Source organism: Cibotium barometz, chromosome 14, assembly GCF_041138505.1.
Source record: "Cibotium barometz isolate CiBa-2024 chromosome 14, ASM4113850v1, whole genome shotgun sequence".
Lineage (NCBI taxonomy): Eukaryota > Viridiplantae > Streptophyta > Polypodiopsida > Cyatheales > Cibotiaceae > Cibotium > Cibotium barometz.
Window position 1 is genome coordinate 9,513,301 of NC_141059.1, and position 19,256 is coordinate 9,532,556.

At 40.9% G+C, this 19,256-nt stretch overlaps 1 pseudogene; it reads left to right on the plus strand.

Moving 5' to 3' along the window:
• The first annotated feature begins 16,189 nt into the window (after positions 1-16,189).
• Positions 16,190-17,372, plus strand: LOC147631648 (adenosylhomocysteinase 2 pseudogene; annotated as a pseudogene).
• Positions 17,373-19,256: the final 1,884 nt, after the last annotated feature.

Here is a 19,256-nt window from a genome sequence, read left to right on the forward strand (position 1 = left end):
TCAATGGTGCCTCCTCATGTTCACCTTTAGTTTCAGTAACCTTTTCTCATGAGTAAATTTGTAAATCTAAACCTTCAAGCATGGAAGTTGTTCTTGTCAAGCTTCTTTGCAACAATCTGGTTTATTCCATCATTCGACATCTTGTCTTCAACACAATTTTACCACAAATACAACACTTGTTTGACCTACACAAACTACTGTATTCTCTACAGCGGTACTATACTGCACCCAAACTGTCACAACAACCAGTGACCTAAATTTTCATACATACACCCAATTGCACAGCCAATCGCCCTTCTTGCAATTCCAAAAACAGAGTTCTGCAGAGAATTGAAACTTACCCGCAATGCCCGTGAACACGGCACGAACTAAAAAAAGCAATATAGCTCTTGGATAAAATGTTTGAGGGCAGATGGAGGTGGGGAATACACCTCACATGCTTTTGAAAATTTCTTGAGAAAGAATGGCAAGACTGAAGAGCAGGTGGCCGACATCTTTACAAAGCCACTTAGCATGGAGAAGTTTGAGTACTTCCGTATTATGTTGGGAGTACATGGGATGAGCTTGAGGGGGAGTGTTGAGAGCTTTGATAGCCCAAGCTCATCTACATCTTCATCTATGGCATTACATCATAACCTTGAGAGGGGCTCTTGAGATTCAAGCTTGATGTCAGCTTGTGCCAGTTGCACTATGTGCTGGCATGTTAGGTAGTAACATGTGTGAGACATAAATGATCGTGTCCAGCCGGTCATAGTGTGTGGACAGTAGCTAGGGTTAGCTGTGTGTGGACACAACACAAGTAGTGTGTTGTAGCTTATGGATTATGGCTTTATGCATTATGTGAGAAGGGGCATGGCTTCCCTCTATGGTTAGGGTTTGACTAATACATTAGGGTTTGCTCCTGTGGGTGTGTCTCCTCTCCCTCTACCTATTTTTCATCAGTATGGTAGGGTGCATGGATCGAATGGTGCAATGGGTCTACTGGGAGATGTCTCATAATGTGTAGATGAAGAGCCTCCTATGGGGGAGACGCATTGGGAGACCTAGTGCTGCTTTTGCCAAAGCAAAAGTAGCCTGCTTCCCCCCCATTAGCATGTCTACTAGCCTCCCTAGAATCCCTACTACGTCATCGTGGTGGTGGTGAAGATGGAAGTGAGGGAGAGGGGGTGGGTCAGTCGAGGAAGGTGGTGTGGGCTCATCACAACCATATCGTGATGGGCCTGCACCACTCAGCCCTGTGCCATTTGGTCCTGCGCCTATCAAAGGCATGGTATGCCTCAATTGGCCAAGTGGGGTAGATTTCCCCCATGGCATTGACTGGCTCGATCGTAAGCCCACCTGCATATAAGATTTAAAAATAAGACTTATAGAACGTATAAAAGATTAAATTTGTGTATGTGAAAAGGTTGATGGAACCATACTTGTGTCTAAGTAAACTAAGACCAAGCTTGCTACACATATCGTTTGTTTATAATAGATAGCATATTTGCCACATGACGGTCTTGTGAGGGGTTGATCGACATTGCTTATACATATATGCATGAGGCAAAAAAATAGGATTTCTCTAACAAAAGACATTCATAAGCTTAGATAAAAAAAGGTGACATGTGATATTAGAACATTGTTGAGACCTCCTATAATATTACTTAGACAAGCGGGGTGGATAGTGCCCCTTTCAGATGATAGCTTCTGAGGACTTTCCACATGCTCCCCTCACTGTTAAAGCCAAAGAAAACTCCTCTTTTATTACAAGAGAAGGATAGTGAGAAGGTCGAGGGCTCCCCCTCCACTATAACCGCCTAATCGCGAGATAACCACTCCTAAATTGACATAAACAGCATTATAGATAGCCTATAACAATGCCCCATATCTCTATACATAAGCCTATGCATACCCTATGCATAGCCCTTATGCATACTGCATAGCCTATGCATAGGCTATGCATAGTCCTTATGCATACCTTATTCATACGTTATGCATAACCTATGTATAGGCTATGCATAGCTTATGCATACGTTATGCATAACCTATGCATAGGCTATGCATAGCTTATGCATAAGGGTTTAGGCTTATGCATAGGGTATGTATAGCTTATGCATACCCTATGCGTAAATAACATTCTAGATGGCCTATAACAATGCCCCATATCTCTATACATAGGCCTATAACAATGCCCCATATCTCTATACATAAGCCTATACATACCCTATGCATAGCCCTTATGCATAGCATATGCATAGGCTATGCATACCCTATGCATAGCGCATATGTATAGGCTATGCATAGGTTATACATAGACTATGCATGAGGGTTTAGGCTCATGCATAGCCTGTGCATAGGGTATGTATACCCTATGCATAGGCAATACATAGCTTTTGCATACCCTATGCATAGCCAATGCATAGCGCTTATGTATAGCTTATTGATCTAATCCTAATCCCTGGCACCCAAGGGCGTAACAAATTGAAGAGAAGAAGTATAAACAAAGAATGGAAAAAGAAGCTTATCTCAATTCGTATGAGTCGCCCCGTGGCCTAATACCTTGATGGTTGTTCACTTGAATAGACCTACAAAACATTATCAATAAATCAAAAAGTTAGTTCATTTTAACATATTACGCAATAGACCTTATACATAAGGCTTATGCAATAGACTTATGCATAAGCCTATGCATAAACCTATTGCATAAGCCCTATGCATAAACCTATTGCATAAGGTTTATGCATAAGGCTTATGCATAATCCTATTCATAAACCTATTACATAAACCTATTGGATAAGCCTATGCATAAACCTATTTCATAAGGCCTTATGCATAGGCTATTACATAAGCCTATGCATAATGCCATCACATGGCTTATTGCATAGGCTATGCATAGTCCTTATGCATAAGGTTATGCGTAAGGCTTATTGCAATAGGCTATGCAATAAGCCTATTGCATAAGCTATGCATAAGGCTTATGCATAAGCCTTATGTAATAAAGCTTATTGCAATAGGCTTATGCATAAGCCTATTGCATAGCTTATAACCTTATGCATAAACCTAGGTATACTGTCCGACCTTACGTAGTCTAACTAAGTTCATTTAGTTTACTTCTACCAGGATTCCTTTCAACTAAACATCTAGTTTTTGGGTAAATATCCATTTAGTGATTTTACCAATTCAAATATCCAAGATATTCTTTTTCCCACATAAATTCTCAACCTTAATTCATTAGGTAGAATTATGATGGAAATTCATCTTTTGACATTAGAATTTAATTCAAATCCATCTTTTCTCAAATATCATGGAAATTCATCTTTTAACTAAAATATCAATACCTATTTTTTTGAATAAACTTGAAATCCTTCTTTTTCTCATTTCAATGAGTACAATCCAATTATCATGGGAATTCCTCTTTAAATCTATTAAAATTCTTCTTAAAATTACATAAAAATAACCATTAATTTCTTTAAGCTAAAAAATCCACTTTTCTCATCTAAACATTTGAATTCCAATATAGTGGGAATTTCTCTTTTATCATTTAAACTTATCTACGCAAAAAGATAAATTTAACTAAATTTTTCTCTTAAATTTTAAATAAAAATCTTCATTAATTCCTTTGCACTAGGAATTACACTTTCTTCATTTAATTAATTGGATTCCAATATGGTGGGAATTCTTCTTTCATCATAAAAATTTATCTATACAAAAAGATAAATTTAACTATATTTTCTCTTAAAAATTAAATAAAAATCCTTATTAATTTCTTTGCACTAGGAATTATACTTTTCTTATTTAAACATTTGAATTTCAATATGGTGGGAGTTCCTCTTTCATCATAAAAATTTATCTATACAAAAAGATAAATTTAACTAAAATCTTTGATAAAATATACATTATTTTAGCATTCTAATTTTTTTTTCTCTAAATCATTGGAATACATGGATTTTTAATGTCATGGGGATTACTCTTTTAACATAAAAATAAATTACTAGAAATTTCTCTTTTCCCTAAATTTACTAATTATGCATAAACATAAAAATCAATTTCTCCATGATTTCAATGAGAATCATTCAATTAATCTAGGATGATAATTCCTAGAATATGGTAGGAAGTCCTCTTTTCATATTATGAATGAAAATATTTTATGTGTTTATTTTACAAAAATTTTACCATAGCTCCGCTCTGCTATTACTGATAATTCTCAAGTTAATTGAAAGAATGAAGTTTAATATTATTGATATGATTAGAATGACCACTAATTGGATCATTATCCAATTATGGATTGAATGAAAATGTTCTTATGTGTTTATTTTACAGAAATTTTACCATAGCTCCGCTGCTATTACTGATAATTCTCAAGTTAATTGAAAGAATGAAGTTTAATATTATTGATATGATTAGAATGACCACTAATTGGATCATTATCCAATTATGGATTGATTCATAATTTCTCTATGAAATAAATATCATAAAAGCATTAAAAAGCCATTATTTTGGCCTCCAATTAGACAAGCATAGAAATTACTTTTGGATTAGAGAAATGCTTCATGAGAAGCTTCATTTGGATTGAAAATAGGTCATAGGAATGACCTTTCTTTGGGGGTAGAGAGAGAAATGCTTAAAAACCATTAAAATTAAGCATAAATAAAAATTTATGTGTTTCTTTATTACAATTCATAAAAGAACTTCAACAGTAATCAAAAGCCATTCAAATTAAAGCTTCTCAAGCTTGAGAGGGGTTGAGAAGAGAAGCATTTGGAGTTTTAATAAGAAAAAGATAATAATCCACACTTTATCTTCTAATTTACTTGATTCTTTGATCACAGTAGAGGCCCCCAACCAATCAATTGGTTTGGTATGTTGTAGGAGTCACCAAGGAAGGTTGAAGAGATAGAGAAGCTCCAATCTCTTCAATTTTGTAGAGGTTTTTAGAGGATAATAGAAATTAAGCTTAGTTTAGAGTAATACCGGCATAGTTTAGTTCATAGATAATAATACAAAGTAATGAGGATCTATTTATAGGAGAGGGAGGCCACTAACTGAGTCCAACAAAGTTCTAGAATTTTCCACCTTCAGTTTGGCTGAATTTGGACAAGATTTGGACCAGTTTGGCTCCCTTTTTTATTTGATTTGGGAGAGAGGAGAGATAAAAATATCCTATTATTTTTTAGTTTTAAACTCATCCAAGCATATGAAGTAGGTGCCTCCTTGAAGGTCTCTCTTTTCCTTACACATGTGTCAAAAATGAATGATTACTCTAAAATATCTCATTTTTTAATTAATACTTCATAATTTTTAACTAATAAACCTAGTACTTGGTCAACTCTTCATCTTATCTGAGCATTTACTCATTTTTGGGTATTTTCTTTTATTCTTTGGATTTATCTTGTCCCAACACTTGGATTAATCTTATTGGTCCATAGGAACCTTAATTGGACCATAATCAAAAATTTCTCGAAAATCTGGACCCCTAGGCTAAGGTCTTCTGAATTAATTTTAATTAATTCCAATTGCACCTTGAAAATTCTATTTTGATTTTTTGTTTCAAGGAAATATTTTTTGATATTTGTAGAATTTATTTATCCAAAAATATCTCAATATTGATTTATCACTCTCTCTAGAAATTTTTATCTCACTAGGCAAAACAAGGAAAAATGATATTTTCTTGTATTCAGAAACATAGAATGATTACAAGGGATTGAAGTAGAGGCTTATTTGATATTCAGGCTGAGGAGGAATCTTACATCCTCTCCCACTTGAAAAATGCGAGATGTCCTCATCTCGAAAGTGGGGGTAATCCTTCGCCAACTCTTCTTCTTTTTCCCAGGTGGCGTCTTCTAGAGGGAAGAACTTCCACTTTACTAAGAATTCTCTAAGGACTTTGCTCCTGAGAATCTTCTCCCAAACGTTAAGGATTTCCTCAGGTTGGAGTACCATCTGGCCTTGGGTGTCGGAGAGATCAATTGCTCATCAAGCACGTGATTCAAGCTAGGTACATACTTCTTAAGCAAACTGACATGGAATACATCATGTACCTTGAGATGGGGAGGCAAAAGAAGTTTGTAGGCTAGATTTTTCACTTTCTTTATGATAGCATACGGCCCACAGTATCTGGGAGAGAGCTTCCTAAGGATAAGGAACTTCTTTTTGGTCGTACTACTCGAATGAAGACCATATCTGATTCTTCAAACTCTCTCTGATCTCTTTTTATCTGCATACTGTTTTTGCTGCCTGTCTTGGATCGCCTTTATATCTTTATGGATTGATTGCATCTGTGATGGTCCATGTCATCAAGCATTTATCTGGACATTCTGACTCTGATCAATGGGTCAGACCAAGTCAACGGTGTAAGGCAATCTTGTCCATACAAAGCTTTGAAAGGACGCATCCCAATGCTCCGATGATAAGAAGCATTGTAAGCAAATTCGACCAGATGCAAATGACTTAACCACTTCTTGGGTTCCCTACTATGCAGCATGACCGAAGGATATCTTCAATTACTTGATTCACCCCTTCCATTTGGCCATCTGTTTTGGGGTGATAGGCTATGTTGAGAGCCAAGAAAGTTCCTACTGCTTCAAAGAACGCAGTCCAGAATTTCTATGTGAATTTGGGATCTCGGTCACTTACTATCCTCCTGGGTAAACCATGTTGAGATATCAAGCTCATCTAGTGAGGCGGTGGACACTGATGACCCGCCTGAGGGATAGGCCCCACACTTACACCAATGGCATGGTTGGTGAGATCATGGGTGATATGCGGCTAGTGGGATGAGAGGCTGTGTGACAGCCATTCTAGAGGCTGGCATAGTTATAGTGCTAGCTCATTTAGTTGGGTTCACACTATAGAGAACCCTAGTATGTATTTGGTTGAGTACCTTTTCATATGGGTATACTCTTATCTTTGTATATGGTGTGTTGAGTGTTGAGTACCTTTTCATATGGGTATACTCTTATCTTTGTATATGGTGTGTTGAGTGAAGAAGAAGAAGATTTTCAGCCTCTCACCTTATGTGTTCTCTATTAGGGTTTTGTGAGTGTGTGTGTGTGCTTGCAAGAGCTCAAGCTCTCTTCTCCCCTACATCTTTTCATGGTATCAGAGCCTGGTTCATGCTAAGGGCTGAGCTGCAAGCAAGAGAAGCACAGGAAGCAATACGAGGGTAAGAGCTTCAACTACTCTTCCCTATTTGTGTTGGCGACTACATTGTCGGGAGCTCTATGGGAGGCACCGGCAAACGATCTCTGATTCACGAGCTTTCTTTGCAGGAGTAAAGCTATAGGGCAACTATATCGTCCTATCCGACACCCCGACAAAAATTTTGGGCCGAAAACGCGTTTCGGGCGCGTCACGACCTCCGTTTTTCAGAAAGCATGCGATTTTGAGCACTGCGGGTAAGTCATCGATTCTCTCTGCAGAACTCTGTTTTAAGAACTGCAGAAAGATAGATTGGCTATGCAGACACTGTGTGTGCTGCAAGGAGGTCAACAGTTGCCATTGGGTGTATGTATGCACATTGAGGTCACTGGTTGTGACATTTGAGTGTACTACAGTACCACTGCAAAAAATACAACAGTTTGTGCAGGACAAACCAGAGTGTTGTTTCTGGTAAATTTGTGTTTGGCAAGATGTCAAATGATGGCATAAACCAGATTGTTACTGAGAAGCTTGATAAGAACAACTTCCATGCTTGGAGGTTCACGCTGACAAATTTCCTGATGGGAAAGGGTTACTGGGACTATATAGAAGGTGAGCATGAAGAGGCATCAGAGATACCAGAGATCAATCCGACTGCTGTAGATATGAAAGAGTTCAAGGATTGGAACCAAGGAGCCAGAAAAGTTATGTATTGGCTCTCTATCAGTATACATGACACCATGATTGGGCACATACAGGATGCCAAGTCCCCCAAGTAGGCGTGGGACATCTTGGTAAAACTCTATGAAACGAATACCAAGGCATGAAAGATACAGTTGAAGAATGAACTTCATACTTTGGAGAAAAAGAGTATGTCTGTGAATGACTATGCATTGAAGATAAAGGGTATTATGGAATCCCTTGCATCTATTGATGTTTCAGTAGATGATGATGATAAGGTGGTAGTCTGTCTACGTGGTCTTGGGCCACAATACAAGGCATTCAAAACGTCTATTCAGACTCAAAAAAACATTCCCAATTTTACAGATTTGGTGTAAATTTTACAGATTTGGTGTATATGTTGGTTATAGAAGAGAAGAGCTTGGGTGAAGACCAACAGTCTTCACAAAACAAAAACAGTTTAGAGCAAAAGGCCTTCTACACAAGTTCAGAGGACGAGGTAGAGGAGGCCGTGGACGCGGCCAAGGAGGTGGCCGAACAGGTAATCAGAATTATGGCCACAGCAGCAACAACAACAGTCCCAGAATTCACAACAACAACAACAACACCCAGGTGGAAGAGGCCAATTTAGAGGCAGGGGGAGTCCAGGAGGTCATGGAAATTGGCAAAGGTACTATAATGATACACGTGGATGCTTTTATTGTGGTGGTAAGCTTGGACATGTGCAGGCAGATTGTTATAAGAAGCAGGCTGACATGCAAAATGGAAAATTACAGCAAAACAACTATGCATCCTCGAGCAGAAACAATAAGGATAATGAAAGGTTGTTTGTTATGCAACATGTCATTAATGCCATGTCTAAAAATGTAGAAGCTACACATAAAGATGATGTATGGTGCGTTGATTCAGGTGCTTCAAACCACATGACAAGTCATTGGGAGTGGTTCAAGGAGATGAAAAACCTTGAAAGACCAAGTTTTGTGGAAACAGGGGATGACACTGCTCATCCAATTGCCCATGTTGGAGATGTGCCATTGTCTATTCAGGATGGCAAAGTGAAGTACCTCGTTCCAAACATAACAAAGAATCTGGATTCAGTTGGCCAGATGATTGAGTAGGGTTTGTAGGTTCGGTTTAACCCTGATGGTTGTTATGTTGACGACTTTAAAGACAAGTGCAGGTTGGTTGCAAAAGGCAACAGAGTGGGCAGAATGTTTACGTTGAATGTACACATGCCTGAAGTGAGTGCTGCAATGTTTGCAAATGGTTTAGGAATTATTGCAGACACAGAAATTTGGCATAAAAGAATTGGACATGTGAATATGCAGAGAATGAAGTCTATGCAGACAAAAGGAATTGTGATAAGGTTGCCAAAGTCTAAAGTTGAAGGTATGTAGAAAATATGTGAAGCATGCGAATTTGGAAAGCAAACAAAGCATATATTTCCACGTAACAGAAATGTGAGCAAAAATGCACTAGATGTTGTGCATTCAGATGTATGGGGTCCTACAAAGACCATGTCTATGGGAGGCTACAGGTACTATGTGACATTTATTGATGACCACACAAGGAAAGTGTGGGTATACTTCATGAAGGAGAAGGGTGAGGTGTTCACTCACTTTCAGAATTTCAGAGTTATGGTTGAAAAGCAAACAGGAAAATATGTAAAGTGCCTAAGGTCAGATGGAGGGGGAGAGTACTTCTCCAATGAGTTCTCTGAATTTTTGAAGAAAAATGGTATTCAGAGACAGTTTACATGTAGATACACTTCGCAGCAAAATGGAGTTGTTGAGCGGAAAAACAGGCACATTACTGAGATTGTGCAAGCATTGATGAAAGAGAAGAATATGCTGCATAGCTATTGGGCTGAGGCTGTTTCTACAGTAGTTTACATCATGAATAGAACTCCTACTGACTGCAGCCATACATGATGTAACTCTAGAGGAGAGGTTTACTGGCAGAAAACCTGATTTGACTCATTTGAAAGTCTTTGGATACATTGCATATGTGCATATGCCAGATGAGCTGAGAACTAAGTTGGATCCAAAAGCTAAAAAATGTGTGTTTATTGGGTATTACCTTGAGCAAAAAGGATACAAGTGTTATAACCCTTCTACACGTGAGTTGAGGGTAAGCAGGGATGTTGTCTTTGATGAGATGAGCAGTTGGTATGCTGCTGGAAAAGAAGCTGTTGGGGCTGATGTGAGTGGAAATGTGGTTGCACAGAATGCAAGTTAGCAATCATAGTCTTTGAGTGGACCAGGAGAGTCCTCATCTAGTGGTTCAGTTGATAGACCATGGAGTGGCAGGTTGCATCATAATACCAGTCTTGCAAATGTGATTACTACATCACAAAAAGGCAAAGAGAAAGTGGTTGAGCCCCTTAATATGCCTGACATTTTTGCAGGGCATTCTCATGTTGATGGAGAGTCTAGAGGCTGAGAGATGAGCCTTGATGAGGAGCTTGGGATCCCAGCTATGAGAACACCTGGTGTAAAGAAGGCTATGGAAGCCATGAATGCAAAGCTGCAAAGATCTAGGAGAGTGAAGAACCCTGTGCAGAGGTTTACCTATATGATGGTTATGTGGCACATCACTATGCATACATGGCAAAGGTTGTGCAGGTTGTAGAGCCCACATGCATTGATGAGGCTGTTGGAAATGTGTGTTGGGAGAAAGCTATGGATGAGGAGATGGATGCACTATATGGAAATGAGACTTCGGATTTAGTGCAATTGCCTGAAGGCAAGAAAGCCATTGGATGCAAGTGGGTGTACAAAGTAAAACATAACAGTGAGATGGAAGCATAAGCAGGTACAAGGCTAGATTGGTAGCCAAAGGATATGCACACACATATGGCATTGATTATGAGGGAACTTTCAGCCCAGTTGCCAAGATGGCAACAGTGAGAGTTGTGATAGCAGTGGTGGTGGCTATGTCAAAGCAATGGTTTTTATATCATATGGATGTAAAGAATGCATTCTTGCATGGGGATTTTTAGGAAGAGGTGTATATGCTGCAGCCACCTGGTTATGAGGATGTGAGTCACCCCGAGCATGTGTGCAGGTTGAAGAAAGCCTTGTATAGCTTAAAACAAGCACCAAGAGCATGGTCTGACAAGATTTCTGAATATCTTGTCACTATTGGCTTTCATGCAGCCAAGGCAGATTTCTCACTGTATGTGAGACACAGTGATAGAGGGGTTGTGCTTGTTGTCATCTATGTAGATGACTTGATCATTACGGGGGACCATGATGCAGAGATCTTTGATGTAAAGATCTTGCTTAGACAAAAGTTTGAGATGAAGGATCTGGGGCAGCTCAGATATTTCTTGGGCATTGAGGTGATTAGGTCACCACATGGTATTGGATTACTACAGAGACAATCTGGCTTGGACATGTTGTCCAAGTATGGTATGACAGGCTGTAAGCCTATCTCAGTGCCATTGGATCAGAATGGCAAGTTGAGTGTAGATTCAAGAGAGATTTTGGAGGATCCTACTATGTATAGGTGCATCATAGGAAGCTTGATCTACATATCGATCACCAGGCCAGATTTGAGCTATGTTGTTGGGTTGGCGAGTCAGTTTATGCAGTTCCTCGGAAGCTGCATTTGGATGCATTGAGACGCATACTGAGGTATGTGAGGTCTACTTTGCATTGTGGACTATTTTGTGAAACTGGGACAGAGATATGTGTACATGGGTACACAGATGCTGATTGGGCTGGTAGTATCTCAGATAGAAGATCTACTAGTGGCTTCATGTTTTCTTTGGGGAGTGCTGCTGTGACTTGGAGTAGCAAGAAGCAGCCTACGGTTGCTCTATCCAGTATACAGAGGCCGAGTACAGGGGAGCTGCTATGGCAGCATGTGAGGTAGCTTGGTTGAGAAAGCTACTTGTAGATTTGGGTCTATCAGTGGATAGACAAGTTGTCATTTTCTGTGACAACATTAGTAGTATACAGTTGGCCACGAACCCAGTTTATCATGCTTGCACGAAGCATATAGAGGTCCACTACCATTTTGTCAAAGAGAAGGTCTTGCCGGAGATGTTGACCTTGTTTATATCAGCACATAGGATCAGGTAGCTAACATGTTCACCAAAGCATTGGGTACAGAGAAGCTTCGCAGATTCAGGGCTTCGCTTGGTGTACATGAGATGGAGTTGAGCTCGAGGGGGAGTGTTGAGATATCGAGCTCATCTAGTGAGGCGGTGGACACTGATGACCGGGGATAGGCCCCACACTTATACCACTGGCATGGTTAGTGAGATCATGGGTGATATGCGGCCAGTGGGATGAGAGGCTGTGTGACAGCCATTCTAGATACTGGCATAGTTATAGCGCCAGCTCATTTAGTTGGGTTCACACTATAGAGAACCCTAGTATGTATTTGGTTGAGTACCTTTTCATATGGGTGTACTCTTTTCTTTGTATATGGTGTGTTGAGTGTTGAGTGAAGAAGAAGAAGATTTTTAGCCTCTCACCTTGTGTGTTCTCTATTAGGGTTTTGTGAGTGTGTGTGTGCTTACAAGAGCTCAAGCTCTCTTCTCCCCTGCATCTTTTCAAACCATGCAATCTGAAGATCTCCTTAAGAAAAACTCTGGCAACATCCACTGCAGAGTATGTTTCTTTCACTGGAATTAGATGGGCAACTTCTGTTAGCCTGTCTTCTACCACAAAAATGGAGTTGTAACCTGATTGCACTGAAGGTAATCCAGTGATAAAGTCCATACGCATGCATCACTGGAATCAGATGGGCAACTTTGGTTAGCCTGTCTTCTATCACAAAAATGGAGTTGTAACCTGATTGCACTGAAGGTAATCGAGTGACAAAGTCCATACTGATGCATTCCCACTTCATCTGTGGAATGTCTAGAGGCTACAGTTTCCCTAGCATCTTGACTCTCTCTACCTTGACTCTTTGGCACAACAAGCATTTATATATTTCCATTACAACTTTATATTGATTAATGTGCAGTTACAAAAAAAGAGATGGCATTGTGCTCTAAGCATGGCTGAGTTACATCGATGATGGCCTATTAACTAGCTTATCCATTTACTATTACCGAGACTGATCCCCACGATTGTGGTGTTAAATGTGCCTGACTAGGCTACCATGACTCTAGCATTCCAACTCGCTTGGTTTTCCAGCCCCAACACCTCGCACACTCGGTGGGTCGGATTTCCAATTCGACGACTCAAACCATCAGCCTCCCTTAATGTTGTCGGTATAGTGGAGTTAATCACCCGACGATAGGGACCCTATTGGATGCTTTGTGGCATCCTCCTCATCTTAGGCACATTCTTGATGCCAAAATCCAATAGGTGCTTGTTCTGCTATGCACATCTATGGTTACCATTTTCTTCTGTGAGTAGACTTCTTAACCCTAACATGCTCAGGCGCATTCCTGATCCCACAGGTTCGGAGGCTCTAGTCTTCGACTCCACCCATCTCATCAACATCATTGGCAGCAGTAGGTTGGTTCAAATTGTTCAGACCGGGATGAGGTTGGGGAGGGGCTGATGGTGTAGGGAATGTTGCCTACAAAAAGGTGTCCATCCTCCGCCAGGCTCCGGGTTCGGGTAAGTTGGCACTTGCTAGGATCTGCATGTAGTAACATCCTTGGCAGATTGTTTCTATGAGGTTACTTTGTTTGCATGAGATTGCTTTGTTGCCTGATTGCTGCTTGTCACATGTCAGTGACCTCCGTTTGGACATATGCGAGTTCAATGCACGGAGGGTCACATTCTTGGCCTCTTTAAGGCTAGCGATGGTTGATTGGATATCCTTGTGTGTGTGTCCTGGTGCTTCTCCTACCAACTCCATGGGCCTCTTTCCTGATAGCTTGGTTTTTAGCTCTTTATGTGAGCCTATATTTTGCCCCTGTCCTTCGTGTGGCCTACTTGTGTTGGTCTTTGTAGGGCATCTTCATGGTTTCCATCCTATTGTGTAGTAGCTCCTCATAGTTTTTCTAGAGGACCTTCGCATGCTCCTTCAATAGGGCCATGGGCAAAGTCCTCCCTGGATGTGGCTGCCCCGGAGGATGACGCCATTGCCAGTTGTAAGTTTTGCATGTTGAGTGACTCCTCTGGGACCTGGAGAGGCCTCACCTAGGGCAGTCAGCTTGGCATTTTGCTCCTTTTATTTGGCATGCTCCTACTCCAAGCTACTCCATCTTCAGAAGGAGGTTGTCATGTGCCACAAAAGGAGCCGATCCCTTTGGTGGTGGGGCCTAGGTTGGAGCCGTTGTTGGGGCTGATGGTGGACTAGCATTTGGCTCGGTGCTCCAGATTAAGCATCCTCATTCATCATCCGAGTTGACATCATCCCTTGGTCAGATTGCAAGCTACTTGCATTGGCCCGTGAGGATTAGGTGGAGCTAGTCCATGAGGTTCTCCCATTGACAAGTCAGGTCATCCTCTACACGGTATCAGAGAGCTTGACCAGGATCTCCGTGTCAATTTGAATGGTACTAGAGGAGGGGCCGGTGTGCAACTTTAGCTAGGCTTCAATTTCCCTAACATGGTATTAATGCAAAGAAAGAAAGATATAAAGAAAGAAAAAGATAGGTTTCCATTAAAGCTTCCTCTACATTGGATATGAGAGAGAGAGATTAATACACCCATGAACATAATTAAAGCATAACAAGAGTTAATGAACACTCATAATTAGGTCATATGCATGGGATCATATTATCATCTCCCTTCACATCATACAAGATATAATGGGGTGGCGTGCTTTATATAGCAATGGTTGAGTGACTCTTGGGCTACCCCACTAGCCCACTCTCTAGTGTAACCCCTCAATCATGTGGGTGTTCCCCACTCTCCTATGTAACCTCCATGGGTGTTCCCCACTCTCCTACATAACCTCCAGCAACTCCTCATTCCTACAACCCCTTTTTTTTAATGGACAATTACCCCTAATGAAGTAATCCCACTTTATCTTAGTGCTAATATAAGTGGATGCTACCCTCCTACTAAAGGGTGTGTGCACATGGAGTGCATGCACACACGGTCTAACCCTTGTCACACCCAATGGGTCGGATTCCCAATCAGATGACCCTAACCCACAAGCATAGGGCCATGCCAGTGTCGTGCACATAACATATCTCATAGTGTAAGTATAGTGCAACCCTTTTATGGTAGCATGCCAAGGCTAGGAACCCATCAAATACAATGCCATCCACACATGATCATATAAAATGAAAACATAAAACCATGTCTGCACAAGAAGATCCAAAGTCTAGAACTATGGAGTATATGCTACTTCTCTGCATGAAGCATTGGCCTTGGATCCGGAGGCCAGTAGTCAGAAAAACTAGATGGATATGTCAATGTCAAAAATGAGCTGGCTGGCATTAGTCGGGAAGCAATTTGAATAGGCAAAATCTCGGCCATCAAACATAACAACGGACTACACCAAGGGATCCTACATACTATCGGACCATGCATAAATAGTTTCATGTGGGTCAGAAATTGGAACTCAACATACATATGACCATCATGTGTGCTTGGAGTGTCATCACAAGCATGCACAGAAGGCCCAAGAAATGGGACCTCCACATGAGTATCAGGAACCTGAAAAATAGACTCAAAGAGAGCCCTCACATGTGTATCATTGCCAGCCAAAGCTAGCTCCTCCGGATCGTCCACATCAAGAATAGAGATATCCATATGCAAAATAGTATCGTCAGCATCCTCTGCAATACCATAGACTGAGATAGAGAAGAGGAATCAGCACATGAATCATCTGACTCCAATAAATCAGCACGGTGAGCTCCTAACTATCTGACATGTCAGCAGGGTGAGCTCCTAACTATCTGACATGTCAACAGTCGGAGTCAGACATCCAATACAAAAACTATCATGAGCATTATTTTAACCATCATCTAGACCATCTGCCCACCCACTGGACCCATCCCGATGTGAGGCTAGGGACATCCAAGGACACCTGGCTCTCCTAGCTCTTCTTATCCTCCCATGCTCCCTCAAACTCCACCAAACCCGTTTTGATTTCTCAGCCATCAAGATTCCTATTTTGTTCCCCCATGTTCTTGCTCCCCCTCTTCCTCTCCTCTAGGGATGCATACAATGCAAGTATCTCATTCTACAATGCTCTAAATCTCTTCATGATGCAAACACTATTTGCATGCTTACCCTTAAAAAATTTGCACTTCACGTGGTCACAACAATATTGGCCATACTTAGCATTCAATGCACATGCATGCCTTATCTAGCCTAGCCTCAATTTTTTCTAACAATGCACATGCATGCCTTATCTAGCCTAGCCTCAATTTTTTCTAACAATGCTTTTTCCCAAAGATAGATGGAAACTTTTAGAGCATCAAGAATGTAGAGTACCTCCTCCTCAAATACACTAGGACATGGTCCCTCTCATGGCCGTTGAAATGCCTGGTCTTATGTCTTGATGTGCTGAGTTTGGTCCCTAACAGCCTTTGAAGGGAGCCAGCATGACTAGATCTCTTCACATGACCCCATTCAGACTGTTGTTCTGATTGAAACCCTAACTACCCCCTTGGTGCTTAGGTTCACTGGTGCTCTTGCAACATCTTACACAGGACCATGTCATTACTGCCATTGCTCGTGATAATGCCTGTGTCTTTGCCTGGAAGGGAGAAACCCTATAGGCACATTGGTGGCCCTTGACTGGGGTCCAAGAGGTGGCCGAGACTTGATTGTTGATGATGGTGGAGATGTCACCCTTCTGATTCATGTGAAGGCAGAAGAAGCTTATGCCAAGGACGACAAAAAGCTCCCAGATCCTTCTTCCACTCACAATGCAAAATTCTAGATTGTACTCTCAATTTTGTGTGATGGGATCAAGCACGATCCCAAGAAATACCATGAGATGAAGGAGAGACTGGTGGGTGTTTTAAAGGAGACCACCATCAGTACCTCCGCATCAGAGGAATATCCAAGATCTTCTCTACAATGTAAATATGATCCTTTACCACAGGAGACTTACCAAAGTATGTATCAGCGGCATCTTGGAGCTTTGGGCATAGACTAGCAACCTCTATTGGCATTTATGATATCAACAATTATGTTTCATTCGGAGAACATCACCTTAATTTTCATGCCAACATTCAAGGATCCCCAGTCAACACTACAGAGGATGGTGCAAGGAGATGGGTTGAGAAACCGCCTACTATAGATGCTAATGAGGAAATAGACTGAGAGCAAGATGTGACCAGACTGAGTCATGAAGAATAAGTTTGAAAACCTTTATGGGTTGAGAAACCGCCTACTATAGATGCTAATGAGGAAATAGACTGAGAGCAAGATGTGACCAGACTCAGTCATGAAGAGTAAGTTTGAAAACCTTTACGGGTGCCACCACTCGTTTCTCGATGGCCTTATGAGGGCCATGGATGTTATGATTGCTGGCAAACTTGTAGTTATTTATGGTTATGGTGATGTTAGTAAAGGTTGTGTAGATGGCCATGAAAGCTACAGGGGCCCAAGTGATCGTTTACTGAGATTGATCCAATCTGCACTCTCCAAGCTTTGATGAAAGGCTCCTGCTCACTCTTGAAGAGGAGGTAGCAAACAAACTTGCTTTTCTCAAAGCTATCATGGTGGCATGCTATGCAATCTTTGAAAGCTGCAAATGCAAAGGAGGTTGCATTGAATGTATTAAATATGGCCAGTGAAAAATTGAAAGCATGTGGGTAAGAGAGTCGAAGACTCCAGCATCGTGGTTGCCAAAGTGTTGTCGAGTGACCACTACCCGATAACCTACTAAGTGTTCTATGGTTATGCGTGCAACATACACCAGCGTGACACAAAAAATCTATACAGAAAGACGCAAAAGATATAGAGTAAATCGAATTACAAGAGATGCAAACAATTACAAGAGATGGATCGACCCATATATACTACCAAATTGAAAGCAAAAAGACTAAAAAGATGGATATATATAATGGTATACTTTGATCAACACAACAAACTAATAGCAAACCACTGTATAGATTTCCGTTACAACTTTATACTTCTTAATGTGCAATTACAAAAAAAGAGATGGCATTGTGGTCTAAGTTACATCCATGATGGCCTATTAACCAGCTAATCCATTACAGTTACCTAACTAAGCCATGATTGTGGTGTTAAATGCGCTCGATTAGGCCACAACTCTAGCGTTCTGACTCACCTCATTGTTCGGCCCCAACAAAGGTTTAATAGGGTACCTATTCCACACATAAGTAGTATGAAGAACTACTATCCAAAACTTGTATAGATGCTACTGGACATTTATTATATCTCTATGTATTCTCTGTTATGTGTTGAACAAGAGTGTTGTGTCTCTATTTTAATCAACATGTGCACATGAAAGTGAGTGAGAGAATTGCGTAAAGGAGTGAGAGTAGAGTGAGAGTTTATGAAGTTCATAAGCAGAGTGGTGTTCTAAGTGTCTCCATGACCACTCTAGAGTTGGTGTTTGAATCCAAAAGCTCTAGCACGTGGCTACACATCTCCCACGGCATTGCCTGGCTCGTCTATTATCTCAAACCGATGTCTTGTTGTTTCTCATTGATTTCCCTCTCAGCGGAATGGCAAGATAGCAATTTAAGGTAACATACCAGTTAGGCAATGTCGTGGGAGATGTGTAGCCACCCGCCAAAGCTTCTAGATTTGAACACCAACTCTAGAGTCGTCATGGGGACACTTAGAACACTGCTCCGCTTATGAATTTCACACACTCTCACTCCACTACATAACTCTCTCACTCTCTTTCATGTGCACAACATGTTTATTAAAACAAAGACAGAACACTCTTGTTCACAACACATACCAGAGAGTACACAGAGATGTAATGAATGGCAACATTGTTCTTTTGTTTAATATATTACTTCCAAAATCAGTACAGGCTCACTACTTTTAGCAACTGCTTGACACAAGGCTATGACTCCCTCAGAACTATGACTATGTTAAGCATCACATCGTTGGTTTCCAGTACTAGTTGTGAGGTAACTATAGCGTGCAACCTCTGCATACTTCAAACTCGTACATCTTGCTTCTAACCTTGAGTAGTGACCAGCCATCATTTTAAGCTTAGTCTTCTTGATCTTGGCAATGCCTACTCTGGTGGCTACAGCCTACCACCTTCACACGTGCAGTACCGAGGTGGTGCTCACGATGTGGAAGGTGGTTACACTGAGCATTCTATCGCCACCACTGAGCCACTAGGCACAACACTTGGCATGCCCGGTGCTGGAGCTTATGCTTCGAAACCCATTCCCTTGACAATTTTTTCTTTAAACTTCATGAATATTTCTGGAGGAGTGCAATTTGGAATGTACACATTATCTAAGTACATGGCATACTTGTGCATCCTCTTCAATTTTGTTTCCTGCTCTTCTGAGAACCCAAGACCCTTGTTGTTGGTCTGGGGAGTCCAGAGGTTGAAAACTCTTACGACTAGTTGGAGTA